This window comes from Canis lupus, chromosome X (assembly GCF_048164855.1).
Source record: "Canis lupus baileyi chromosome X, mCanLup2.hap1, whole genome shotgun sequence".
Classification (NCBI taxonomy): domain Eukaryota; kingdom Metazoa; phylum Chordata; class Mammalia; order Carnivora; family Canidae; genus Canis; species Canis lupus.
In genome coordinates, this window is record NC_132876.1 from 91,532,660 (window position 1) to 91,559,543 (window position 26,884).

The window sequence follows — 26,884 nt, forward strand, 5'->3', positions numbered from 1 at the left end:
AATGAACCTCGACTGAATGTGGCTCCAGGGAGAGGCAAAGGGTGACTTATGCTAGATCCGACATTTTCCTGCAGTCACTGGCAGATTCTGAGATAAGTCACATCCTGAGTACGGTGAGCACCGTCGTGTGGCTCCGCTCTCGAGGGAAGCCAGGGACCAACGCGTCCAGCGAGTGCTCAGCAGATCACGGGAGGGAAGCATCTGTTACAGCGATGTGCCCAGTGAGAAGGTTTGGAACCTCTCTTCTTGACCCCAGATAATCTTCTCATTAAGGGCAGGTGTTTGCCTGAGCGCTAGCTCACTGATTTGAGTCACTTTGTACCAGGGCTGCGAGGGGAAAATATACATGTTTGAAGCTTTTTACTTCATTATCCCATGTCTCAGCCATTTCACCTAAAAAGCTACAGGAATAAGAATACCCAGCACAAGGTAGCTGTGAGAAAGTAATGAGCACAAATATTCACAAAGCACTTTTAAGTAGTAATAATAAAAATACTGATTTACATCTATAGAATAATTTATAACTAGGTAAGGCTTTGTAAATCACTTTGCATATATTATACAGGACATTTAAATCTCAAAGCCAACCTACAAAGTGTACAAATACTTTATAAATACTAAATAACTAAGACCAAGAGCAAATTAGCTTAAAAATTAACTTTACAGATGACATTATTTTAAATGAATGGAAAATCATTCTTTTAGTAATTTAACATTGGCACCAATACCCCAGAAAGATAGACGATTTGACCTCGGCTTTAAAGTTGTCTCCATTGTTAATTTCCATAAAAACCTTAACATTTGTCTAATTATAGGGTTCTGCATTCATTGATCTCACTAATTCAACTGTTTTATCTGAGTGCCTCTCCTGAATTGATAAATCTAAATTGCACATTTTCTAAACTGCTAAGCTCAGGAGAAATCTCGAAGGTGGCCCAAATGACTGTTGGAATCTTTTGCACCCGTCTAGCACCATCTACTGTAACTTTGTAATAATGGATTTATCGTCCTTTACTTGAAACCGCGATGTTCAGATTCCTTTGCTCGGTCCAGGCATTACTCATTCCACCAAAGGTATGTATTCACGGTGAAACTACAAACCAAGCAATTTTGGCGGCAAACCATATAAAACGGAATCTAACCTCCATGGCGTTGTTCAATTTAATCATCAAGGAATGGGTTTCTCAGATATCCTGGCTTATCTTGAAGTCCGTGTTGCATAAGCTATATTTCTGCTAGATACCTTTCTAAAAGGAATGAGTAGTCACATGTGAAAACACTGTGAAGCCCTTGCAATTGCTTCCTTTGTCCTAGAAGAATGTGTGTTCACATGATTCACACAACTTATTGTTTTATCATTTATCTGCCTCCCTGGAAATAACAGGACATAAAGAGAATGAAATCAATATTCTTTTCTACTTGCCTAGCACAAATGGATACTTACTTGGGGGTCAATAGTCCTTTTTGAGAGTTTTATGTAATATTCAAAACTACCTTTACTCCAGGTAGGGAGAAGCCAGAGAATGGAATGATGAGGGAAACATAGAGTTAGCTGGAGTTATGACCAAGGTCCAGGCTTTTGTTTGGGGCTATGGATTTTGCAGGTGATTATTACATTATTCAAACTAACCAAATAAACAGAAAGAAAAATGAATTGAAGTAGGCCACGAATGGACCAATGATAGAGTCCATCATAGACCAAGGATTATGATAAATCTAATCCCTTGATCCTACAAATCTAATGTTGAAAGAAAAAAAAAAGAGAGAGAAGATATTCCTACTTTGGCTTTTATATTGGAAACCAAAGACTTTCTGCCTAGCGAGTTCTTGACCAGTGAGGTAACATCCTGCGCCAAACCTCAAGACTAGTTAGGAGTGCCTAACTAGTTTCCTGATCTTCAGAAGAGTTTCCTTGTCACTAGTCTCTCTGCAAGCTATTCCATCCTCATGTGTTACTGCAATGCTGCAAACCCTGAGAGATAGTATATGCATCAAGAGACAGGTTCAAGAAGGTTCCCAGTGGCACTGTTCATGATCACCCCAAACCAGACACAATCCAAATATCTGTCAACAGTAAATAGATATATGTGGTGCAGTCACACAAAAGCATACTCTAGAGCGACCACAGCACATGGACGAAACCCACAAATACAACACCAAATGTGAGAAGCCAGACCAACAAAAGAATGTCTACTACATTATCATATTTATGTAAAGCTCACAAAACAAGCAAAATTGAACTGTGTTTAAGGAGTCATGCCTGGATGGTAAAACAATAAAGAAAAACAATGATATCATTGTCATAAAAGTCAGATTAGTGGTTACCTTTGAGGGGGTGATAGAGTGACTAGGAGGATACATGAAGAGTGGGCCTCTGAAGCACGGGCAGTGTTCTGTTGGGTGGTAGGTCCATAGGTGTTTGCTTTATGTACACTTATGTTTGCCTAGCTGTACACTTACAATTTATATACTTCTTAGGATTTCCGGTATATTTCAGAGTTATAAAAACAGTTTACAGACAAATGCTGAAACCCTGCTATGTGACTCCATTGGCCATCCAACCCCCCATCTTGTCAATGAGAGCTCCCCACATCTGCTTCCAGCTCCTGGTCTTGTCTGGTTCCCTCTTCTCTCCATCATGTACACTGTGTTCTGATCATATTATTCTCTTCGGTGACTTTGTATTTCTCCACATCCATGCCTAAACACCTACCCCCTTCTCTCAGCCCCATTTCCACACATTTGAATTCACATCCCTCTTTCAAGGCATAGCCAAACCAAGACTTCTTCCATGAAGTCATCCCTGAGCTCCTTGGTCAAAGTAATATCTTCTAACTCTGAATTCTCATTTCCGTTTGAGCCTCTTTTACAGCAGCTATTATATTCTCCTTGGTCAGGTGTGTGTGTGTGTGTGTGTGTGTGTGTGCGCGCGCGCACACGCACACACGCGCATGCCCTTTTTGTCCATAGACAAAACACAGTTTTGAGCACAGTAGGTACTCAATAAATGTAGAATAAATTCATTCTTCAATAGATGAATGAGAATTTGGCTGTTTGGGACTTAAAATACCTTTGCAAAGGCTTGACCACAGAAAAAGGGTCTTTGTTTATTAGGGGCACACTGAGGAATAACTCAACCCAGGCAGCAGAGTTTACTGGTTGTTATAAGAGTTGGGTTGGGCTATTCTGGGAACTAGCCTGCAGCCTCCAGCTAGGTCACTCTATGCTGCTGGTCCTGGGGTTGTGACCCAAATCAGTTTTGTGGAACATATCTGGAAGGCTCTAGAAGCTACTGGGTAATTCATAATACATATATGAAGATTCTCCACATGTGAGTAAACATTGATAGAGATCATATATATAGTCACCATTTTGTGAGCATGTGTATGAGTGTGTGTGTTGGTGGGGATGGGCAGCAGCATGTGTAACTACTTTGTAATTTACTTTGTAAATCCACAACTTACAAATGTACATGTTATCTGGTGGAGTTCAGAATACCTCACTCTCTGCTTCCCAAAGTCTGTGGGTCAATCTAAGTAGAGAATGAGATGAGCAAATAGACAAGACTCTTAGGGCTACTGACAAAGTAGTTGATACCATCACTTGTTAGCTGTTTGTTTACATAAGGCCATTCATAAGTTAGGCATGCCCGAGTCACAAAGTACCTACATTGTGAGTATGCATGTTTGTGTGTATGCGTTATGGCCTATATTTGGGAGCCTGTTCATTAGCAAATGATTAGCTCTATTTTGGTTGACTTCACAGAATCATGCAAAAATAACTTAAGTGTCACCAGATTTTGAAGGAGGGATTATAGTGATACAAATGTTGACTTAGGTAGGAGCTAAACAGAAAAAAAAAATGAACCATTTAGAGAAGATTCTGGAGAACTTTGATTGGGTGACTTTGAAAGGCACAGAAAGTATCTTTGGGTGAAGAGCCCTGTTAATCTGTTTACCTCAAGTCAGAAGTAATTGTACAGAATGGGGGGTGGTGGTGGTGACCTTAGTGGTTATTGGGCAAGGCCATTAGTAGAGTTATAGGATCACAAATAAGTTGGTTTTGCATGTGGACTCTAAAATGCATTATACACATATGAAGTATTAGATGCAAAGTGTAGTTAATGGCTAACAAATGTTTGAAATCCAAAGCTATTCCAGGAAAGAAGGAATGAAATGAGTCCATGTTATATTCATTAGGCTAATGGTCTCCAACATTTGATATGTTACCCAAACATTCTGTGAATTGCTAGCTTTAACATGTTGCAATTTTCTTGGTGAAAAAATTATCAAGAAAAGTCAGTAGAAGTCATTGAAATGATGGCCTAACAATGATCTGTGAAGAAGTATTTTTAATTTAGGAATAGGAGAACACTCCCTATTTCTGAAGGCCCTAGATGAAGTATAATCCAGGAAATGAAGTCATGTGATTAGAAAATATCATTAACTTTCTTCATTATTATGTCATGATCATTTTTTATGGTTTGGATAGTTTCTTTACAAGTCCCTTATGCAAGCTCTAAACTCAAATTGTTGTCTCTGTTTGGGAAAAATTTGGAACTGTCAGTGAATTTTATCTAGTTGTCCATAAGGAGATGCAGCAAAAAAAATAGGTGGCTGTTTGGTTCTACCCTTGAATTTGCTAGCTTAAAAGTACTGCAGCTGCATTTTTCACTGGGGTTCTCTGAAGAAATGTGGAGTTTTGATTTTGAATGTCAAGGCACTTTTTTTAGCATTGTCATTGGAGGTTTACAAGTGTTTTTCAGTTGTGGATGCTGGAGAAAATGAAATAAACCATAATAAAAATAATTTTGTCCAGGTGGTACATAAATCAGTTGAGGAAATACAGTTCTTTGTGGCAAATAAAAAACATATGTATTACCAAGTGCACTGAAATGTTATTATTCATCAAATGAATGTTATAGATGTGTTAGGGTTTAGAGATGTGAGGAAGAAGAATATTAAAGTATAACTAGAACATAGCAATATTGCATATTTTTGCCTAATTGTGGAAGAATTGGAAACAAATACATGAGGACTCTTGCATGAATTCAGAAGAGTTGAAGTCCATTTCTGGGGTATCTGGGGATCTCCCCATTAAGAAGACTATCTGCTATTTTCTTTTAGTTCACCATTTGTTGAATACTGCTGATTTACTCTCCAACTCCAACTAGAGAATTGGGAAATAGAGGGGCACCTTGGTGGTTCAGTTGGATAAGCAGTTGGTTTTGGCTCAGTTTGTGATCTCGGGGTCATGGGATAGAGCCCCTTGTCGGTCTCCATATTCATCTCAGAGTCTGCTTGGGATTCTCTCTCCCTCACCCACTGCCCCTCCCCCCATGCACACTCAATAAGTAGATAAATAAATAAATAAATGAAATCTTTTTTTAAAACTTAGGAAATAGAAATCACAGTGGATACGGTGTTAGCTAGAAAAATAGCTGGTTGCAGTGTAAACTGAAAGCAACAGGCATGTTCAATGATGTGTATGTGTGTGTCTGTGTGGATATTTAGAGTATATGTGTATTCATCTTTTTGTTATTTGATCAACCACTAGAGTTTGTAAATTCTTCTTCTAACCTGAAATCAGACACTTCCATCTATGTCTTTTCTGCATATATGTATGCAGATTATGCTATATTATTTCATTCATCCTCACTCACGTGTTATTTTATAATTTTCAGATCATTTTCTGTGTATTGCTTTGCAATTTAATTGCAACTTAGAAAAGGTTTGTAATTGCTTTTGTGACCCCCCCTTTCAACAGTTCCCATAAAGTGCTTAATACACAAGATATACAGGTACTTAAAATTGCTTTTAAACAAATGAATGAATTTATTTATTCACTATTCTCTACCATTGAGTTATTTCAAGAGATTAGGCTGAGAGTGCAAGGAATTGATGTGGGATATAAAACAACTGTAGAATGTTATACTTTCTTGGCTTTAGTAATAGTAAGCATTTTCATAGTTTAATATTTTCTTCCATTCCTTATATGTACCTTCTATTTTCATGCCAATTTTGCACCAAAACCTAGGAGTTTCAGGCTGAAGGGAAATGAAAACATAACTTTGCTCCTTTTCTATGACATTTACTAAGTAGGAATTAGCTATTTCAATCTTAATTTTTAAAATACTTTTGATGCAAGGGCGCTTGGCTGGCTCAGTCAGTGGAGTGAGTGACTCTTCATCTCGGGGTTGTAAGTTTGAGCCCCTGTTGGGTATAGAGATTGCCTAAAAATAAAATCTTAAAAAAATACTTTTGATGCATTATTTTTGTACTCAAACAACTCTTTGACTTAACCAGAATCATTATAGCCTATCACAATGTCTGGCATTTGATAGCAACATTTTTAAAATGGAAATTTCTAGTTATGTTTCTCTTAAACTCAAACCTATATATTATTGGTGATTAATTTTATATAGATTAGATGAATACTACCAACATTTACTTCTTTAATGAACTTGATACATTTATCACTTAAAGTGGAGGTTTGACCTAATTCATTTGTTGGCTAAATGCACATTTGTTGTGCACAAATTATTTCTTCTTTGATAATAAATTCAGTCTCTTTAAATTTCTTTCTCTTCCTCCTCCTCCTCCTTCTTGACCTGCAAATCATAAAGAGGGCAGAGGCAATAGACATAAATTATCAGAAGATTATGATCATTTTGAAAAATAGTATGAGTTAGAAAAGATCTGTGTGAATGATGACCTAAAACAAAACCAGAATGTTCTTTCTCAGGTAAGAGTGTTTTACATTAAGACATACGTTTATTCATCTCCACACATGGGCAGACTATGGTTAAAAAAAATCCCACGATTTAATGCAATCAATTTACACAAGTTAAAATTGTCACAAAAATCCTATCTTACAGCTTCAGAGCTCTTGATAGGAACCTACCATGATGTTAAGGTTCAGATTTAAGGAACACATGTAGCTCCCATGGTTTGCCTGAACGCGTGAATGTGTCACATGGTCAAATATCAAATGGAGACTTGATTGAAATGGTTGCCCTTGACATGTCATGTAGTCAAATTTTATGTAATACTGGGTTTTAAAAGTGAAACCAACTGGTGATTAGGATATGTTGGCAGGAGTGCTGATCCTGAACCTAGCTTAGCACTTAGAATGGGCAAACATGCTGAATTAATAAGTTAATGTTTGGATGAGGCATGGATCATTTTTTGAAGAATTGAGGTTGTCCTGTTGCCTTTCCCAATTCCGGGTCCCTGTTTATAAAGAGAGGATAAAATTGATTTTGGAAGTGCTTTAGGAAGTCTTCAGTCACATTTGGTACAGATTTTGTGGGATATGTCTGGACAGGGCACCTTCTCCATTCCATTTACATTTGGGACCCAAAAAGCAGTGACAAGTGCTTCGAGGAACTTGGGAAATCAAAGAGTTGAGAGCTTCTTGGTGGGTCTGGGCACTCAGGTCTTACAACATTTTTGACATCCACTAGTTAACACGAGAAATGTCACTGGTGAACAGTAGTTCACCAATCTTGTGTCCTCTGTGAGAAGGTAATACCACTCCTTTGTAAGGATGTGGAAATTTGCATCCATGACATCATCTTCAGAAGTTAGGGATGTAACTTGAACCTGCCTAATTTGCCCTTACTGAAGTGCTGAGGTTCTATGATCCATGAAATGATCCAAATTCTCCCTGAGCACATTCACCTTCTCATCCTTCCCAGCTTTGTGGGTGTAATGAATCCCATGTGTGTACTAGACACTGCATAAACAAATTCTTCATGTTTGTTCTAAAACCATGGCCCATACATTTTAGGGTACACTGGACATTCTAGAGTTATTTTCAATAAGCTCATGTGCATGTTGGCCATACCTTCTTGGTGTCTTACATTGTTGATCCTATCCCCTCTATCTTAGGGGAGGATCGTTGTACAGAGGAATTAAGTTATCTCAATACCTTCACACCTAAGCCCAAATAAAATACTTCCATGTTTTTAAAATTCTGAAAATTCTTTCAGAATGAAAGCTTTTCAGTGGTAGAGTCTGGAAACTCCCAACTCTCTTCAACAGATTGGTTCTATGACAAAGAAAAAGATTTGGTATGCAAACACTCCTAGCCAGAGCACATACAGACTTTCATAATTCACTCAGATATACCAGTCTAACCCTCAATATGTGATAAAAATTGATTATCCATTTAAAGTTGTTTCATGGTCCATGCATGTGTTTCCACTGGTGTTTTAAGTGGCTTTACACAGAGTGAAATAGCATTACTTAAACAGTAAAGTATAAACATAATATGGCTCGTTTATTAAGGTCCCAATGCTGCAGCTGGAAGGCATCCCAGGCAGTCCTGATGCATAGAAACTGTCAGTGTCCTTGGCTTCATAAGCTGCTGAGACAATTGAGACACCTCGATGTGGACTATGATGATCCTCTCTCTTTCCTCTTTAGCAATAGATGAGACACTGTGCTTTTATCTTTCCTCCTGATCCAACCATCTCTTGTCAGTTGTTCATTGTTCACATGAGTTGTTTGGTAATAAGTGTTGCAGCTGAAATTTTAGAGTGGATTGGAATCCATTTCAATGTAAAAGGTTGGAGTTGTCATCTTTGTTGATGGTTGTCAAAGGAGTGTAGTCAACAAGGTCATGGAACAAAGGGTAAAAAAAAAAAACCCTACTGAGTTTTGCATAAAATCCTAGTGAGTCTTCCCAAACCTGGTCTCTTTTGAGCCCTGACTGTGTCCAAAACACCAGGGATGCTTGTTGCAGCAGACAGTGTTAGTGCCCACCTGTATCTCCTGGACATACCCCATCTTTGTGCAAGCCAACCAGATGGCCTCCAGCTGACCACATCTGCTGATCTTTGCCTTTGGGCTTTCTCTGGTTGCCAGAGCTCCCTTGGTTTATCTGTAAATCAGGCTGACGGTGCCGGGGAGTTAACAATGCAAGTTGATATATGCCCCAGCTTATCTGTACCTTGGATGAAATATTTCTAAGATCTCATCTTTACTGTCCCCACAGTCTTCTAGTGGAATTAAGCCATGGTTTCTCACTGTGGTGACCTGCTCAATAACATGCCTTATTGGACGTTTCCCCTTCCTTACACCCCTGTCATTACTTTCTGGAATTATCTCCCAATTAAACTTGCTCTCATGTTTTTGTCTCAAGGTCTGATTCTGAAAGAGTCCAGCATTAAATGATTTTTTAAAAACTATATGTTCCCTGGCTCAACCTCAGATTAACTGAATCAGTACCTCAGGGGGATAAGGCCCAGGAAACACAGATTTTTCACACATGCAAGTGATCCTCATGTGTGACTGGTTGGGAGACACTGAGAACCACTTCACCACAATCCTTCTCTCCCCACAGACTTCAACAGTAAGAGGAGGAGGCAGGGACGGCTTCTAGAACATGTTGGCGGCGAGTGAGGTGGGACTCACAGTGTTTAAGCATGGTTTCCATCGCTTTCTTGCTGGAAATCCCACAAACTCAAGGAAATTGTATTTGGAGTTTGGATTAGGGCAAACTTCCCTCATCCTTTTAGACTTTTGGGAGGTCATTCTGTTTGTTTAATTCCTCACTCGGATGCCATGGATTAAGCAGAAAGTTCTGAGTTGCCTACAGACCCAAATCACTGGGATGTACTTAAAACCAGACTGCATGTTTAGAATTTCCTCCGGTTGATCCCAAGCAAAAGGATCATCTTTTACTATGTCTTTCAAGACAAAAGCCCCTAGTTCTTAACAATGAAGAGTAAATTTAGGGACAAGACCCTCATTGTGCTTATTAATAATGCCTTTTAGTAGCTAGAAGGAAAGACTCTCCAAAGCCAACCCCACACCCTTGCCAAACCTGAAGTAATGAAACATCAGTGATTCAGAGCATAATTTTGAGAAGTCAAAACAAAATTCCTTTGAAACCTAAAGAATGAAAATACATTTTCTGGGGAACCGAGTAGAAGGAAGTGTATGTATTTAATCTGGAGAAGATACTACTAATGGGGGTAAGAATACATTGTCGTTGGACTGAGTCTTGAAGAATCAGTAGGCTTGTTTGAAGCATATGTTTTAGTTATTTTTCTATTTTTTTTATTTAAGTATGTATTTAAAATAGAGTTTCATTTATTTAATTCAACTCATGTCTTTTTGTTTCTATTTTTTTAAGATTTTATTTATTTATTCATGAGAAGCACAGAGAGAGGGGCAGAGACACAGGCAGAGGGAGAAGCAGGCTCCCCATAGGGAGCCAGATGAGGGATTCGATTCCAGGACCCCAGGATCACGACCTGAGCCGAAGGCAGACACTCAACGGCTGAGCCACCCAGGCATCCCTGTCCTTGCATTTCTAACACCTGCCAGGTGCTATGCTGGGCACAGGGGTTCCAAAGGTGAGTCAGGTGCAGCCCTAGCTTCTCATAAACTCCCTGTCATGGAGGTTTTCTGGGAACTGATAGAGCGCTACAATCCTGTAATGAATAGAGTGTGATATAGCTACAGAGGAGAGAGTGGCTAATTGGGATAACGTATGTAAGAAAAGGTATGCGTAATTGCTTTTAAGCTGGAAAGTGATGCAGAAATGCTATTATTCTTGAGAACAGCTGTACCTGGGTAACGGTGAAGGAGGTGGTCCAGGAAGATTTCAGAGAGCAAGTGACTTCTGTCCTGGGCCTGGAAGACCAGAAGGCTTCCAACAGGCAAGGTAAGGAGCAGAGGCAGTATGGGCAGAGGGCCCCAGGTGGACGGAGCCTGGAAGCTGATATTTGGAGCCGTTTGCTCAGATTCTGCGCTGGCCAAACCTTTCCCGTTCTCCCCAAGACCACCACGGCCATCCTGCTTCCCTCTACCTGTCCTCAACATCACAGACCTTTCTGTGAACTTGTGGGCTTCTCTTTCTCAGCATCTCAACATCCCTGGAGCTTTTTCCACCTTTCCCTCGGAGATGAAATGTTCAGAAATCATAAATCCAGCCCACCTGCTGACACCTCTGAGCCAGATCCTCTGCTCCTAGACCAGCCCCTTCCTCGGTCCATGACCTCCTCCGCCCCTGGTCTTTGTGAGTTTGGAGCACTCCCTCGACCTTTCTCTGTCATCTCAAGTCTCTTCCTACTCCATTGATTTTTTTTTCTTTTTCTTGAATTGGACACTCACGTTTCCTGTATCTTTGACAATCCCCCTCTGTACCCTTCCCTTTACCTCCCTTCTCCAATGAAACGCTAGCTCATCTCCCTTCCTTTCTTCCTCAGTCTTCTAGAAGGTTTTATCTATACGGGCTGCTTATGCTTCAACCCAGTCCCTCTATAATTTCTTAGAAGACACTTCTAATCTTTCCCTACCCCCCACCCCAGGCTGCATGCACTCGGAGCTCTACCAGGGACCTGCCAGGGGTTTTGCAGCCTCCATGCCAAGGGCCATTCCGTGCATCTCTGTGCTTTCTCCCTCAGTTTGGAGGGGGGCAGGACTCACTCCTTCATTCACTAAACATCTGTGTTGTGCCCCATCCCGCTTCTCTGCTGGGTGCTGCTCTGGGCATATACTAATGAGGCCCATCTTTCCCTTCAGGTGCTTGCCCTCAGACGCCAACGCTCATGTCTATGTGTTGGGATGACAGTGTGTGCCCAGGACTCCTGGAACGTGGAATAGGGGGTCTCGGGGTGGAAGGAGCTTTGGGGATGACTCCAAAGGCTGTTGTAGCCTAAATAAATGGAAGTATAGGCAGTCTTGCCATTAGCAGAAGTCTGGAAGGCAGGAGAGGGAACTAAGATGTGGGCAATGAGCCCCGATCTGTCTGTACTGAGTGGGAGAAAGCAGCTAGGTCATCCAGATGGTCAAGCCAGTCCACTTCACATGAAGATACAGACCAAAGAGGTTAGGAAGTCACGCGCCAATGGGAGTGACAGCAGGAGGGCTCCCCGGGAGCTGAGGCCAGAGAAAAAGCAGAGAACCAGGGGCAGAGCTTTGCAGTGAAGGCATAAGCAAAGCTAAGAGATTCCCTGGAGGAGGGCTTCTCTCCTGCCCCCCCCCTCCACGTCATCCTGTGTCTGCTGCGTTTGAAGCACACATCTGTCTGACCACGCCCTTGCTCAGAAACCCTCCGTGGCTCCCATATTGCACAAGATGAAACAGAAGATACCATCTCTGTAGCACAAGGCCTTTCGGGGTCCAAGCCTTGTGTAGCTTACTTTGTCTAGCACCCCTTCCTGGCAAGGGCCACGCTGTGACCCAGCGGGGCTGGATCTTGACCACACAGCAGCACTACGTGGGGGACTTGTTAACATACGGGTGGCCAGGCCCCACCCCCGAACTTTCTAAGGGAAAAATAGGCCTCATTTGTATCTATACCCCTGGAGCAGGCACCCAGCAGAGCAGTAGTTCTGCGGTCACACCTGAGAGCTCGCTGTTCCTAACAGTTTCCTTGGGGATGCACCTGCTGCTGGCAGGACCGCATCCAAGGACCACGGCTTTAAACCCTGCCGGCTCCCCTGACCAGGACAGGGGTCTCTGCCTTTGTGTCTTTGTGGATGATATTCCACGCCTGTAATTCCACCCTCTTTTTGTTGCCCAAGGCCGTGTTCTAGAAAACTTCCTGGACCAATTCTCCTCAGTGGCTGCGCACCATGATTCTCTTCTCCCTCCTGCTAATAGGTATTCTGCGCCTCTGAAGCGGCAGGGACTCTGCTAGATTTGATTTGCCAAGGCAATTCTGAGAGCAATACTACAGACCCTGGTCCCCGCTGGATGGGGCCAGTCTTGGTATGTTGACGTGCTGCCTGCCCTGGTCGGGACTCTGGGTGGTCCCAAGGCTTGCAGGGTGGGGGAGAGGAGAGGGGCCAGCAGCTCTAACTGGGAGGCGCTGGAGAAAGAACAATTCAGGGGCCGATGTTGGCAGTACCGTGCATGTCTTTTGTCCCCCTCTAGAACACAGATTTCTTGAATGCCAGAGTAGAACTCTCTTTGTATTCTGTGCTGCCTGCAACTGCCGCGTACACAAGAGGTGCTTCTTCTTGAATGAATGAAATGAGAAGCAGTGGCATGTCCAATTTGTTATTTGCTTCTAAGTTTATTTAAACAGAAGAGGCCATGACAGATGACATCTGTGCCATATACATTTGTCACATTTATGTCACATTTATGTTAACATGCAGCTTTTGAAAGTACATTTCATACTATCTCCATTATCTTCTGTTATCCTCCCGTTTTTATCTGATCAATTAGGAGGTAGCTTTTGACCAGCTGGCCATTAGGCAAAGAGACATCTATTTGCCTATTTGATAGAGCCTAGGAGACTTGGACAATGCAAAATAGGGCATTTCTAAACAATGATGGAAAAAAATTAAGATATTAACCTTGTATAGAACTTTGTTTTCCAAAAATAAACATTCTTTTTTTTTTTTTAAAGGACAGCTCAGTGGATTCGGATTTTGGGGGAGACTTTTTTCCTGGCTATTTCGGGTCCCAGCACAGTAACATAGCACCATTTTGCCATCTAGTGCTGTGGGGCGGTATTACCCGTGATGGAAGCGCCCTGCAGTTTTCATGAGCCTTTAGTAAAGCTTGCAAGGACGTCTGCGGGAGTTCATAGATCTTAGGATCCCAAGGATCCCAATTTCTTAAAAGTCAGGCTTCTTTTTCATCCTTCCTTTTTCAAAGCCTCTGGTAAACCACCGAACTGAGCTAAATTCAGAACATATTGCACATGCATCTGCTGGGAGATTTCCCTCTGGGTGGAAGTGGATGGTAGAGAGGACAGCATCCTTAGAAGTGAGTCCAAGTCGCTCAGCTGCAGCAGCCAGAGAATTGAGTGTGGCTTCAGAAGCAAACCTCAGTTCACGAGGAAGCATAGGTTAAGGTTACAGAGACGGCGTCCGGGGCGGTTACCACCAGGGTTCTCCAAATCCTGGTTCTGCCATTCACAGCTGTGGGTCATTGGGGAAGTCACTTGGCCTCTCTGTACCTCAATTCCCTCATCTGTTAAATGAGGGTGATGATACCACCCACTCGTATGGTTGTGCTTAATATGAGTTCATAAATATAAAGCACGCATGCTGTTGACTGTACGATATTTGCTTGAATCCTTGGCCTATGATTACTTCTGCAAATTAAAAAAAAATTTCTTACCTTTGAGCCTCAGTCTCATTATCCGTGAGGGTAAACTTCTTGGTCATAAGTGGTGGCATCCCTAGTGTGTTTGCCACCCAGAGCAAGTAATTTTTAACCCTTTCTTCCCCCATATGACAAAATCTTTTCCAGGAAAAATCACAAAAGGAAACAAAGGATTTTGATCGTCAGCAAAGAAACAGTGAAAAATTTCCTTTTCCTGAACTTCCATTCTAGTAAAAATATAAAAGTGGTATCATCCTAGCAAAGAAGAAAAAGATAATAGGTTTTATCTGTATTCATACACTTTAAAAAATATTTATTTATTTATTTATTATTTATTTATTTATTATTTGAAAGAAAGAGGGAGAGAGCATGAGCAGGGGAATGGGGCAGAGGGAGAAGGAGAAGCAGTACCCCAGCTGAGCAGAAAGCCTGACGTGGGGCTGGATCCCAGAACCCCGGGATCATGACCTGAGCTGAAGGCAGATGCTTAACCTACCGAATGAGCTATCCAGGCGCCCCCGGATTCATATACTTTTTAAAGCTGGGGAAACCCCATAAAGAAACACACCCGCCAGAGTGAATGCCACATGGTTCAAAGAAGGATTTGAACCTAGAACAGCAGATTGAGGCATCTCAAGTTCTGCTTGTTTTTGCCGCCACTGTGTTAGCTGTGCGTGACCGACCTACCATCTGAAAGCAGGAATATGTGGTGCCACCAGAACTAGGGACACAAGCTGCACCCAAGGGAGCACAAATGATGTGCAATCAATGTGAACTTACTGTTGAAGAGAATGTGTGTGGCTGAGTCCACATGTGCCAGCAGTCTACTTGGGGGCCCTCTGCACTGTCTTCCATGCAGAAAATAACCTTTATTAAAGAGTAAGTATTGACATGCGCTCATTGGAAGCTCACATATATAGCATTTAAAACTCAACAGTGGGGGCTCCTGGGTGGCTCAGTGGTTAAGCGTCTGCCTTCGGCTCAGAGTATGATCCCCGGGTCCTGGGATTGAGTCTTATTACATCGGGCTCTCCACAGGGAGCCTGCTTCTCCCTCTGCCTATGTCTCTGCCTCTCTGTCTCTCTCTCATGGATAAATAAAATCTTAAAAAAAAAACTCAATAGTCACCTTGGCAATTTTAGAACTGAGCCCCATAAGATATTTGGGAGGGGGGTGGTGAGAGGAAGAGTATTATCACTGACCTTGTTTCAAATTACTTGTACATATCTATAATAAAAGGTACCAATTTGTAGTAGGTTTTATTATTGTGTTAAATTTGCCCACCAACAGTGCAGGCCCCCATTGCCTGCACCTGGGGCCCACTGTGCCCACCACCCTGCCCTGCCACCCCACTGCCTGCAAGAATTCAACGAGAAAGGCTGCCAGGGAAATTCATTCAATAGTACAGATATGACATATCCAATGTTCTTTCTTGAGTTATCTCCTCCATTCTCCTGCTCCTACCAACCTGAAGCCTGGCTCTCCATCCTCAACTCTGTCCAAAGAAATGATCTGGAGCTTTCAGGTGACTAGCGAATGACAAGCTAACCAACAAATCCTGTGTTCTATGTTGGTTGCTGATAACAGCTTAGACCTTCATTGGGAAACTTGAGTTTTCTCTGGCTTCCCTCTCAAGACATCTCTCAACACCAGAAGACTAGAGTTGGTCTGAGGTGTCTTGGCAGTCGGGTGTGGAGGTAGCACTGGGGGGTTTGGCCCACAAGCCTGTCATTTGCCTCTCTGCTCTCAGATCTGTTCCCAGCCCTATGTCTCCTCCGTTCTGTGTGACAAAGCACTCCATGCCCCCAGCTTCTGGGCAGGTTAGGCCAATAGGGGGCCCAGACAGAGACCAGAGGAGAGAGGTCTGGCCTCACTGCCTCCAGCAGTGCCCACAATAGCTCTGTCTCTTCCACTGAGACGTTTCCTGAGGAGTTAATGAAGCTTAAGCCCCAGGGCCTCTCACTTACACAGGCTCTTTCTCATGCCCTGTGTGTATAATTTGTTAACAGCTTTTTTTGAAAGATAATTTACAAACCATAAAAATCACCCATTGTAAGTGCATCAATGGTTTTTAGTAAATGTATTGAATTGTGCACCTATCACCACAGTCCAGTTCTAGAATGTTTCCATCGGCCCCCCAAAGTTCCCTCATGTCTTTTCAGTCAGTCTTGGCTCTCAAGCCCAGGGCTGGTAACCACAAATCTACTCTCCATCTCCATGAATTTGCCAATCCTGGACATTTCAGATCGATGGAATCATGTGGCAAGTGGTTCTTTGAGATAAGTTTCCTTCACTGAGTGCCATGTTTCTTGAGGTTTATCCACACTGTAGCGTATCAAGAGTTCTTTCCTTTCTTATTGCCAAATAGGATTCTATTGTACGGGTAGTCCTCGTTTCCTTTGTCCATTCACCAGCTGCTAGACCTGAGTGTGATTTTGTTTTTTGTTTTTTACATCTGAGTGTGATTTTGTATCTGCAGTTTTGCATTGTTTATCTTAAGAAGGGTTCCCCAGATTGTCTAAGCTTTTGGGACCCCCCAACCTAGAGCTGCCTCTGTCTCTGTGGCTATAATCTTGTGGCTGGTGGCCTCTAAGAAGGCCCCCCCTCCACGATCCATCTTCCTGGTATTCCAGCCCTTGATAGTCCTTTTTTCTTGAGTGTGGGCTGTCCCAAGTGGCTCCCTTCCAACGAATAGAATATGGCTAAAGTATTGGGATGTTACTTCCAAGATTAGGTCAGAAAAAGACCATCACTTCCATCCTGCTCTCCTTTTCTCATCTGCTCTTTTCTCTCTCTCTCAGAGCCCTTGCCCTACAGGGAGAGAGCTCCATATTGCAAATGGCCCTATGGGGAGGCCCACTTTGCAAGGAACTGGTGTCTTCACCCAACAACCAGTGAAGACTGGAGGCCAGTCAACATCTGCTTGAAAGCAGAGATCCTTTCCAGTCGAGCCTTGAGATGACCATAGCCCCAACTGACACCTTGATCACAGCCTCCGTGGGAGACCCTGAACTAGAGCCTTCCAATAAGCTGCTCTCAACTTCTTGAGCTGCGGAAACTGTAAGAGAATCCATTTGTTGTTTACCGCTGCTAAGTTTGGGAGCTGACCTGTAAGTCACCTATAGACATCCGGCTGCCTTCAGCTTGTCTCTAGCTCCTGCCACACTAGCATAGCTTCTGGGGTCTGGCAACACCACGTCCTCCCACAGCCCCCTAGTCCTACGGGTAGTGGCACCTTCCTACTGTGGCTAATGTCTGTGTTGCCTGCAGGCCTTTCCTCGCCTTCCTACCCTCTGACCCATGTATCCAGCTGCTGGTGTTAACCCCCCTGTGTTTTAAATACCTAGAGTGGTTTCTGTTTCCAGCATTGCAGAGTAAAGCAGTTCATCTTCTGTGACACGTAGCCTCACTTGAGCCTTCACGAGTCTGTTTAGAGAAAGAAAAAAATTAGCGTGGGACCAAGAGTCTTGTAGGTCCTAGAATCAGTCTTCAGAAATAAAATAGGCCAAGACAGAAAGCCACCCGCTGAGCTACCAGGTCGCACACCACAGTTCCGAAAGGCGATGACAGGGTGACGGAGCGGCCCTCCTCACCACTCCGGTCCACGGCGAGCATTTGGAGCAGGAGGAAAAGGTGGGTGAGCGCGAGTGGGCATTCTCCCACGGCAGCGGCCGTCCTGGGGATCCTCTCTGTGCGGTCTCCCCGGGATCACGGCAGCAGGAGGGGCCTCTAAGGCCGACCCGGGGCCACACGTGATCTGGAGCTGAGGGCCAAGCTCACCTCCTCTGGGGCTCAGGCAGTCTCACCTAGGGGGGCTCCCCACTGCTTACGTCAGGGCCTGGTTGCTCTGGGAATGGAGCGCAGCCCTTAGCATGGTGAAGGAGTTTCTAGACTGCTGGAGGGCTGGTGCACCAGCAGATACTGTGCATCCTTTCCCCAGCTGGGCGAAGAAGTGGCTCTTTCCCAGCCTGACCTGGGAAAAGAGAAAAGGAGCCTCTGGGCTTGGATCCTCATCTTTCGATCTCTTGCTTGGTTGGGAGCAGGGGCTGTTGGCTGGGGAGCTGTTTTCCTCAGAAACTCCGTCTGCCTCCAGCCCCCAGCCCTGTGATAGCCTCTTGCGCGTGGGGCCAGAGAGGGAACGGAGCCCCAGAGATCAGCCTCTGGCATCTTTTGGCCCCTTAGGAGCGTACTGTCCTGTGCAACCAGCCATCATTCTTCATTCCCCCTCTAGCCTGCGATTCCCTCTCCCCTGCTTCTGGCACCTTCTCCCTTCCTCCTGTGTTATTTCATGGACCAGCACCTCCAAAGCCACCCCCCGGGCTCTGACGGAGGAATTGGCAGGTTCCTCTGACACAGGCGGGCTCCGCAGCAGGCCGCGCTCCGAGAGGTGATGAATTGCCTCGGGGTGACCGTGCCCCCCTCAGCAGCGCGGACACCCAGCTGACGGAGGGACGGAGAGGACGCTGGCAAGAGGCAGGCCTGCTGTCAGAAACCCTCCGCGGAGTTTGCTTCCGAGCGCCCAGTCTGAGCAGAGAGAAGGGGTGGGCAAACGAGGGAAATTAGGAATGAAATGGCTAGGAGGATTAGAAGATTGATTTCACTCGCGCTGCAACTGTCAGCTGTTCGGGGAATCTGGGCCAAGGCCTCAGCCAGAGCTGGAGAGAAGTTCAAGAACAATGGCTCGTAAGAAAGACAGTTCCCCTCTACAGACCGCTGCTGCTTTCTCTTGCTGGAAGAGATTTCACCAAGCAGCTCGGAACTGACGCTCATCATTTACATCTTCATTAAATATTAATTTGATCCCCTGTAATTGTTCATTACTTTTCAATCTGGGCCGGATTCTGTGAGGCGCTGTGCCGATCTGCCGTCCTGGTGTTCGGGCTCCCAGTCTCTTGGGGATGTCATCACCAAAGGCGGTGGGCCACCGGGCTGGGATCCAGGGCAGGGTACAAGCTCCGAAGCAAGGGAGTCACTCATTGCCCACAGTGTGTTTGATGGTTATTACTCGTGTGATGATGGGGAGGAACGTACATTATGCAGCCTCTCAGGGCTCTGCTGGTGAATTACAGATCACTTTGTCCTTTAGCCTGTTAGCACATCCATAAATTACAGCCCAGCCTGGGCAGGACTCCCGTGGAAAACTAGCATTGAAAAAAAAATCTTTGCTAGTGCCTTTAATTTGGGGACTGCAAATCAATTAGGTTACCAGTCACCATAAACACTCAGTGGGTTCAGAAACAGGAACGGGAACCACGTCCATTTTGTGGATGAAGACGATTTGAGGACAAGTAGTGAGTGGATGTTGAAATGGGCTTGGGGCGGGGAGGCGGTGGGGGGGGCGCTCCCCCCACTGGGAACTCGTTGTCGGACATTTTATCAGGTAGGTTAAAGGAAAACTGGGTTTCACATCTACTGAGATGGTTGAAAAGGAGAGAGCTCCGTCAGTATATGGGCTGTGATGCTTGGGCTGCATGGAGTGAGATACCCAATGAGCATTGCTTCACTATCAGGCTACTTCTCATTTAATATACCAAACCAAAAACAAAGCTAGAGGTGGGTGGTGTCAGGGTCAGCTGGGTGGTTCCATGGTATCACTAAGGATCCAGATCCCCTCCATCTTTCTGCTCTGCCCTCCTCAGGGTGTTAGCTAGGCACTTAGGCCAGTACCCGTGCCACCCAACCCCTCCATGGTTGCAAAGTGGCTGTCACGGTCCCAGGCATTGAATGGAGACACAACGATGTCCAACTGGAGCAACAAAGCTGTTTCTACCCATGAGGGATGTCTTGTAAGGGAGGAAGGTTTCCCCAGCAGCCCCTTCCTCAGTTTTCAGTGGCCAGAATCAGGTCACATGTCCATGACTTTGCTGTGAGGTGAAATGCTGCCATTTTCAGTGTCTGGGACGGGAGGTTCTCTGCCATCAAGAAAGGAGGTAGGAGCACCTGGGTAGCTCAGTGGTTGAGCATCTACCTTTAGCTCAGGTTGTGATCCCGGGGTCCTGGGACCGAGTCCCACATCACGCTCCCCACAGGGAGCCTGCTTCTCCCTCTACCTATGTCTATGCCTCTCATGAATAAATAAATTAAAATCTTGAAAAAGAAAAAAGAAAAAAAAAGAAAGGAGGTAGAAATGGCCTTTTTGCTTGTAATCAGTGGTATCTTCCACACCTAGATTCAAGAACTACTGAGTTCTTTGCATAAGTTTAGCACTCTGTGAGGCACCTTCATGTGCATTACATTATGTACCCACTGAAGCCGTCATAAAGTTAGAATTCTCAGTAAATCACCTGGGGTCATAGAAGCCACTTGTTCATCTGCCCACCTCTGCAGCCCTCGAGCTGTTCATTGGCAAAGAAGACTTTGACCCAAACTGACTCTCCTAATCACGTGGACTGGAAGTTGGTATTAAAAAGAAAGACTGATGGGACACCGGGGTGGCTCAGTGGTTGAGCGTCTGCCTTTAGCTCAGGGTGTGATCCTGGGATCCAGGATCGAGTCCCACATCGGGCTTCCTGTGAGGCGCCTGCTTCTCCTTCTGCCTATGTCTCTGCCTCTCTCTCTCTGTGTGTGTGTGTGTGTGTGTGTCTCTCATGAATAAATAAATAAATAAATCTTTTTAAAAAGGACTGAAAAATCCTATCAACATGGGTTCAAACCATCTGGATTGTTGAGACTTGGATTTCCTTTGTTTCTGGCGGAGAGTTAACAAGGACACTGAATGCACCACTCCGAGCATCCAGGGTAAAAGCCACACGCTAAAAAGTCTTAATCCTTGTTCTTTCAAGTGATGCAAGAATCAACATTGGCCGTAGACCCAGACTCAGTATAAGAGATGGCTCAGAAAGAAGGGCCCCAATACTGCTGTGTTCCAGTTTATTAGCTGAGGTCAACCCCATTGGCTGAGCTTATTCAATGGAGCCCCCTGAGAATACATCTCCATTCACCTGTGTTTTGCATTGGAGTTTCTGTCAACAAGTAATCAAGTCTCTCCAGATGTTTCACTTGCTGTAACAAAGCTCCTGTCACAAACAATAATGCACAGATGTTCCCTTTGAAAAGCAGATTAAAAATGTTTTTGTTAATGTTTTTGAATTATCAAATGAATTGTGAAGAATATGAATGCAAAATTGGTTTTAGGAATATCTACTTGAAACTGGATTTTTAAAAAATTAATTATCTGTAACCTCTTTGGGTAAGATTAATCAAACTTCAATAAATAAAGTAGAAAAATAAATAAAGTAGAAAAATAAACTTGAGTGCTTTTTGGGCAAGATTCAAGTGGCTAGAGATTATGAAATTTGCTTTTCATACAAGGATTTTATTCCTGTTTGTTCAGTTTTCTTTTTCTATCCTCGACTTCCCTTACTGCACTTCACATGGAGTGTGTTCGCTCTCGTGTTACTTTGAGTCTTTGTTTCTGACATGGTATTTTCTTTATTTGCTAATTCTCCCCTAAATCCCGAAAGCTCTTTGAACACCCTCCTGTCGCTTAGCCATAGCATTTCAGAGCTTTGCCGTTTCTGATTTATGCTGGTTCTTTGATAGCCTAGTAGTTTTTTTTATTTTCTTTTAACCTTATTTTGTATTATTACATACTAGGTTTCATTTTTTTTGTTGTTTCTTTTTTTTTTTTTGGTTTCATTGTTTTTCTGCTGTGCCTTCATTATCTGTTGATATGTTATTTGATTCATCCCACTCTTTCCTGAGATCACCCATTGTAGAGGGTTTGCTCACAATCTGATTCTATTGCTCATGTTTAAATGAGGCAGGTTGTCCTGTGCTTTTACGAGAAGGGTCCTGCCTAGGGAGGGGGCAAACCGGAGCTGCTTGCCTGCTCCAGGGCTCCTTCTTTGCTCTGACTCAGAGGCAAGGCTGGCTTCATGGGTGTGAACCTCTTGTTACACGGGGTCCTGCTTGGGCCTTCACGCTCTGCTCTCACCTTGAAGTTTTTAGTAGTTTATGAATAAGGGGCCCTGGGTTTTCAATCTGTACTGTGGGGTGCACAAGATGTTGTTGGTCGTGCCGAGGAGTATTAAAAACACGGCATCTCTGGGTAGCCACCTGCAGAGTTCTGAAGAGCCTCTGGACCTCTCCTGCCCACTGTGTGAAACTTCTCTCTCCCTCCAGAGTTTCTAGCTTGCTCAGTTTGGATTCCACTGCCAACAAGATTTTGTTCTCGGGAAGGGTCTCCGTTCTTCAGGATGGGGAATATTATTGGGTATTTCTTTTTTTTTAAGATTTTATTTATTCATTCATGAGAGACACAGAGAGAGGCAGAGACGCAGGCAGAGGGAGAAGCAGACTCCCTGTGGGGAGCCTGATGCAGGGCTCAATCCCAGGACCCCGGGATCATGACCTGAGCCAAAGGCAGACGCTCAACCACTGAGCCACCCAGATGCCCCTATTATTGAGTCTTTCTGAGGTTCCTGCAGGCTTACGTCACCTCAGTACCCTGTGACTTTCCTGCAGCCTCCTGGTGGGGACTTGTGGTCCTTTCCGGAAGCAATGAAGACATCACTCGGGTGTTCTTACATCTGCTTGCTGAACATTTCTACTCAAAGTAGAATACCTCTTTTGGAAGCATTTCGTGGCAATTTTTGTGTCCTTAGTCTCAGGATAATTGGAATGCCCCCTTATCCTGCCTCTATTTCCTTGCACAGCTACTAAAACCCATTGGGGTCCTGCTGCTGTCAGTATTTGGGCTCCCTGCACCCACATTCTGGAGTTCCTGGGCATGCTGTCAGTCACTTTTTTTTTTTTTTTTTTGTCAGTCACTTTTGTTGAAGATGTTGTCCATGGTTTGTAGCTTTTGCTATCCTACTTGTTATGAGAGGATTTGGAGAGATGAAAAAGTATGTTGCCATCGTGATCTTATCCCAAGTAGAAGCTGCATAAGAACTTTTAGATTTGATGCACTTATTATAGGACCATTAACCATGAGCTAAGTACTACATGAGATTTTCAAAGGCCACTTTCTATAACCGTTCTTATCCAGACACATATTATCTCAGAGACTGAAGTACAAAATAGGAAGAGAATTGATGTCATTATCATCAGCAGGGCACATGGAGTCTCGTTTAAGCACTAAATATTAAAAAATAATTTTAAAATTTGGCTTAAAAAGTGAAAACCTTCACAAAATGAATAAAGCTTTTGTTAGCTCTTGAGTCTTGTTAGCTGGGAACGCAAATATGTCCATTACAGCCTTCAAATCTCATAAGGTAGAAAACCCTGTGATGACTAGAGCAGATGAGAACCACCCAATCAACACCTGGAAAAAAGACACACCATTGTTTTTTTTAAATCATTAATCTTTTAAATAAAACTAGGCAGTAATGTTCACTCGGTGTATGCAGCATTGTTTTGGCAGACACGACACAGTAGCAGAGCACGTAGCAAAAGTGTTTAGAATAATAATACATGGTGCTCCAGCAAAGTCCTTCTACAACTCAAGTGCACCTGCCATTCGTTCATTCACCAGGTATATGTGAAATCTACCAGGTCCCAGAGGTGTCTAGATGAGACGACTGAGCCCCTATTTGTGGGAAACTAGGCAGGCAGCCTCATCAGGTCTCAGGAAATGTGATGGGTGCTCAAACAAGAACCAGAAGAGAGAAACCTGTGTCAGTTTAGGAGGCCACAGAGGGCTCGGTCCCACACTCTGATTCTGGCTCCTGCTGTTTTCCGAAGGCAGGCCGCCCTCCTAACTGAACTGAATCATACTTGTCAAGTCATTATGATTCTACATATCAGTGAAGCCTTGCCTCCTGAATACCATTTTATACTGACATTTTTTTTTTCTAATTCTGAAGTCCATCCCACATGGTCTCATATTTGTCTCTATATTATTGTAGGGTCATTTTACATTGTTTTGTCTTTAAGGACCTATTTCTTTACTGCTTTTCTCTTGCTGAATTTTAAGCTTTTCATGATAGCAGCCATATCTTCGATTGCCTTTTATCTTCTGAAAGATCTTTTTTTTAAAAAAATATTATATATATTTATTCATGAGAGACACACACAGAGAGAGGCAGAGACATAGAGGGAGACGCAGGCTCCCTGTGGAGATCCCAATGCGGGATTCCATCCCAGGTCCCCGGGATCATGACCTGAGCCAAAGGCAGACACTCAACCACCGAGCCAACCAGGTGCCCCTCTTCTTTAAGATCTTATGTGATACTGGGCACACAGTGGATCACAAATGTTTGCTACAGAAGGGAACAAAGTTAAAAAAGTTTTAGATCCCACTTGCTGCCAACGAAAACATAAGACATGTTTATGCTCAATTTGCTATGCGAAATTCGATAAAACTGGTATATCCGCCCATAGTTGATGGAGCTGCTTTGGAGACTCCAATGATACAACTATATTGGCTATCTTTTGCAAGGTAGATAAGGATTCTGTTGTTAATGCACATGGTAACTTTAAGTGACTTAAGCTCTTAGTTCAAAGTACACAGTTTGCAGAACATGGAGTGGAATTGTGGTGGGAAGGACACAAGCTTTGGGATAAGCGACAGCTAGAGTCAAATGCTGAGCTATCATTCACCAGCTGAGTGGCCCTGAAGAGATGAACAAGCATCGCCCAATCTGCATGTCTCCACATGCATTGTGCGTAGAATTACAGGTCTACATTCTTCTTGATATATGCTCAACTTGGCCCAATAGTATACGGTCACGAGTCTCAACATGGTGTTATCAACTGATACAATAAGCTTTGCACTGGTGTTCTAAAATTCCGTCAGTGTTCCCAAAGCTTCTATAGTTATAGGACAGATTTAGAGACTAAGTCTTTAGCTTCCTGTCGCATGGGCAAGATCTTTTTCATCCCAAGCCCTCGTCATGTACAATTAGGATATTGTTTGGAAATTATAACATCTGAAACTTAAGAAAAAAACAGACCCAATTCTTCCACTTGTCATACATGCAAGGCAGTAATAATAGGCTTGGGAACTACAGATTTTTGTACTGAGCTTGATGAAAAAAGGAAGAAAAACAAAGACATCTTTCTACCATGCCAGTGGAGCATCTCAGACTATGATTAGAGAAAGAGGTCAGACTCCATTCATTATTTGTTTGCCACCATTCTGCCAATACAAGTTCTCTTCTGCTGTCAGGTTCACAGGACTAAGGTCACGGGAATGTTTAATAAAGCAGTGAGGCTCTATATTTCAGCTATTTTCTTGTAAGTCTGCAAAACTCATGAGAATGTTTAAATATGTTCACCAGAAAGGGAAAAAAATCTTTCTAAGAACTCTTATTCTGTCTACTGCCCTAGATTTCATCCTTTCCACCAAAACCTCAAGTGGAGCTCACAAATTCCATTCATAGATGTGGAGAACAAACATCGCCAATTAAACATTGCCCTTCTGATGGACAGCTCAATAACACAATGAAAAATAGCACACGTGGATGATGAAATCATAGGAGACAGAATCTCCAGCAAACAGGAAAAATGACCTTTATTTCTTTTTAGGAAGCTTTCACTCTTCATTTGTTCTCCAAAGATGTGTGCATTTGGTAAGTTCACACACACACGTGAGTAAACACTAAGTCAAATGATAGATGATGTCAGGCAGCGAAATGATTTCTAGATTGTCATTTTTGCCTGGTAGTGAGGTATTATTTGAAATTGTTAAGGCATTTTTATAATTATGTATGGAGTCAATTTTTGTATGTGTTCTTAGGTGTTGTTGAGAAAAATATCTATATACAGGTTGTTGGACTCAGTTCTATACATTCCATTAAGTCCAGCTTGTGAGTCGTGTTGTTCGATTCCTCTACACACGTACTAACTTTTCCTCTTCTTGATCTATGTCTTTCTGAAAGAGTTGTGTAAGAATTCCCACTAATTATGGACTTTTAAATTGGTCTATGCAGTATTATTGACTTTTTGCCTTATATATTTTAAAGATGTATTTTTGGATGCATAGTAGTTTATGACTATTATATATTCCAGTTCTATTATTTTACTATGTTATAACCTATTTAATCTCAAATAATGCTTTTTTGCCTTGAAGATTATTTCATTTACATAAATATTGCTATGTCTGGCTTCTTTTTGTTATTCTTTGGTTAGCATGTCTTTCTTCTTCATCCCTCTATTTTTAGCCCCTTTCTGTCTTCATGTTTAAGGAGTTTTTCTGGGTTAAAAAGAATCCATGGCAAGAAACTATTTTAGAACTTTTGAGTTGAATTCATACATATTCTTGTAGTTACTAATGTATTTTTATTTATTTCCAACAGCCGATTTTGCATTTCCCTTGCACCATGCCTTCTCTTCGTTTCCTGGGGTTTTTTGTTTTTGTTTTTGAATTGATCTTTTAAAAATTGCTTTCTCAAAATAAATAAATAAAAATTGCTTTCTCTGTTTTCATTTTCTGGTTTGGAAGTTATTATTCCATTTCTGTTCTTTCATTGGGCACCCTTAAACACTTAATATCCACATTTGACCTAAAAAGTTGGTATCACCACCCTCTTCCTGAACAAGATAAGACCTCTGAACACAAACTCCAAGCATAACCCTTCCATCTTCCATGTTTTTGTTGTCTGGTATTTAGTGGCCCTTTGTTTTAAACTTTCTATCACTTACCATCATTGTTATCGGTCTCATAGCTAACATTTATTTAGATTTGACTGTCTTGTGGAGCAATCACCACTCACCTTGCCTCTTGCATCCTGCTTCCTCCTTCTGGGTTTTCTCCTTATTAAAGTATATTCTCCAGAGCTTTTTCAACAAGAGTCCATAAGTGGTCAAATTTCTCCTGCTTGTTCTTCTAAAAATGTCTTTGTTTTGACTAGATCTGGAAT

The 26,884-nt window shown here is 43.0% G+C and overlaps 1 long non-coding RNA gene across 1 annotated transcript in view; it reads left to right on the forward strand.

Moving 5' to 3' along the window:
• LOC140627488 (uncharacterized) overlaps nt 1-18,842 on the forward strand; it is a 43,629-nt gene extending 24,787 nt beyond the window's left edge. The window contains exons 2-5 of the long non-coding RNA XR_012026205.1: nt 10,144-10,366; nt 10,577-10,677; nt 12,621-12,728; nt 16,880-18,842. This is a non-coding gene — a long non-coding RNA (uncharacterized lncRNA). The remainder of the gene's footprint in view (nt 1-10,143; nt 10,367-10,576; nt 10,678-12,620; nt 12,729-16,879) is intronic.
• Nucleotides 18,843-26,884: the final 8,042 nt, after the last annotated feature.